This window comes from Eriocheir sinensis, unplaced genomic scaffold (assembly GCF_024679095.1).
Source record: "Eriocheir sinensis breed Jianghai 21 unplaced genomic scaffold, ASM2467909v1 Scaffold121, whole genome shotgun sequence".
Classification (NCBI taxonomy): Eukaryota; Metazoa; Arthropoda; class Malacostraca; order Decapoda; family Varunidae; genus Eriocheir; species Eriocheir sinensis.
Window position 1 is genome coordinate 380,001 of NW_026110530.1, and position 2,500 is coordinate 382,500.

The following is a 2,500-nucleotide window of genomic DNA, read 5'->3' on the forward strand; positions in this document are numbered from 1 at the left end:
GATGGTATCATCTTCGTGGCGCGGCGCTGTACTCTCTCAAGTAATTCAATTCTCTCTCTCTCTCTCTCTCTCTCTCTCTCTCTCTCTCTCTCTCTCTCTCTCTCTCTCTCTCTCTCTCTCTCTCTCTCTCTCTCTCTCTCTCTCTCTCTCTCTCTCTCTCTCTCTCTCTCTCTCTCTCTCTCTCTCTTCTCTCTTTCTCTCCCCCCTCTCCTCCTTTCTCTTTCTCCCTCCTTTATCTCCCTTTCCCTCTCATTCTTCCTTTCTTTCTCTCTTTTTCCTTTCTATTTCCCTCTTTCTTTCTCTCCGCCTCTCTCTATCTCCCTTCTTCCCCTCCCTTCTCCTCTCTCTCCTTCATTTCTCTCTTCTTCCATCCTTCCATCCCTCTTACTCTCTTCCAGTCTCCCTCCCTATGTCTCCCCCTTTCCCAATCTCTCTCTCCCTCCCTTCCCTTCCCCCTAGTTCCCCCCCGCAGGATGAAGGGCCGGTGTGTGTCCCTTCGAAGGCTGCGGGGCTCCTCCTAAGGGCAAGTTGTAATCTAGCGCCTTTATGGGCCGCGCCTGAAGGGGTCATAACACTCCGCCCACACGCAAGCACCCGCAGGCATCTCCAATCACCTCCTCCTCCTCCTCCTCCTCCTCCTCCTCCTCCTCCTCCTCCTCCTCCTCTTTTTCTTTGACTTCCTCCTTCTCCTCTTCTTCCTTCTTTGCTTCTCTTCCTTCTTATATATACCCCTCCTCTCCCTCCTGGTCTTTTTAAGTGACTTCTTCCTTCTCCTCTTTTTCTTCCTTCTTTGCTTCCTCTTACTCTTATTCAAAAATTGTAAAACTATATTATTTGCCGATGACTCCACTCTATATATAACTGGTACAGACCCAACTGCCATGGTACGTAAAGCCAATACGGAAATGGATATCTTCTATAAATGGTGTGTGAGCAATAGATTAACAGTAAATCAAAATAAAACTTAGTATTTGCTATTCACCAACAAACATACACAATCTCTACCTCCATTATTTTACAATTACAGTATAATAAAAAGAACAACCCAGCATACACTATTAGGGATCACTTTTGATGACTCACTAACATTCAAACTTCCTATATCAAATATGTGCCTTAAACTATCTAGAATAGTTGCCCTTCTCTATAAAATTAGAGATCACATGCCTCGCTATGTTTTGAAAATCATATATGATGCTCATGTCCTACCCATTCTAAGTTATTGCATACCCATTTGGTGTAATACTTACCCAACCCATCTGTTACCCCTTTTCCGATTACAAAAGAAAATAATAAGAATGATTACAAACAGCGAATTTTACGCACACTCTCTACCACTCTTTAAGGAAACAAATACTTTAACACTTTTCAATTTAAATAAACTCCATATGGGTATTTATATGTACAAAACAAAAAGTGAACATACTACGTTACTGCAACCCCACCATAACTATCACACTCGTACCAGCCACAATCTAAATGTACCTCCACACGCCCTGTCCCTATAGCAACACTCCCTGTCATACAATGGCCCCAAACTATGGAACTCAATACCCCAACACATAAAACTCCTTCCAAACCTAAATTCCTTTAAAAATCGTTTAAAAAATATATACTGTCCGTACAATAAAAGCTGCATATATCTCTTATTCAATGTCATTATGTGTTACGTATGTATATAATGCATTATGTTACTATTAATTATTATTACCACTATTATTATTATTATTATTATTATTATTATTATTATTATTATTATTATTATTATTATTATTATTATTATTATTATTATTATTATTATTATTATTATTATTGTTGTCATTCTATTATTATTATTACAACTGCTGTGTATCATCATCATCATTATAATAATGATAGGTATTATTATTATTATTATTATTATTATTATTATTATTATTATTATTATTATTATTATTATTATTATTATCATTGTTATCAGTATTATTATCATCATTATCATCATTATCATTATTATTTCATTATTATTATCATTATTGTCTTTTTACTAGTAATACTAGTATTGTTAGGTTATTATTTTGAATACTTCGTCTAATGTTACTTGGGCCAGAAATTTAGTAGACTATACATGTCCAGAAAAAAATAAAACTTAAAAATACATACCAATTGTTGCCCCAAAAGCTCTAGCTTCCTATGGGCTACTTGTACAACTAATCTATGTTATATCAACCAATGTATATGCAAATTGCAAGTATAATAAAATGTTTCAAATGTTTCAAATGTTTCTTCCTTCTTATATATACCCCTCCTCCTCGTCCTCCTCCTCCTCCTCCTCCTCTTCTTCTTCTTTGACTACCTCCTTCTCCTCTTCTTCCTTCTTTGTTTCCTCTTCCTCCTCCTCCTCCTCCTTCCTCTTCTTCTTTCTTATACTCGTTCTTTCTTCCAATTTCTTTCATTTCCTTCTTTCTTGTTTGTCTATCTGAGTTTTTTTTTTTTTTTTTTTTTGGTTTATCGCGTTTCT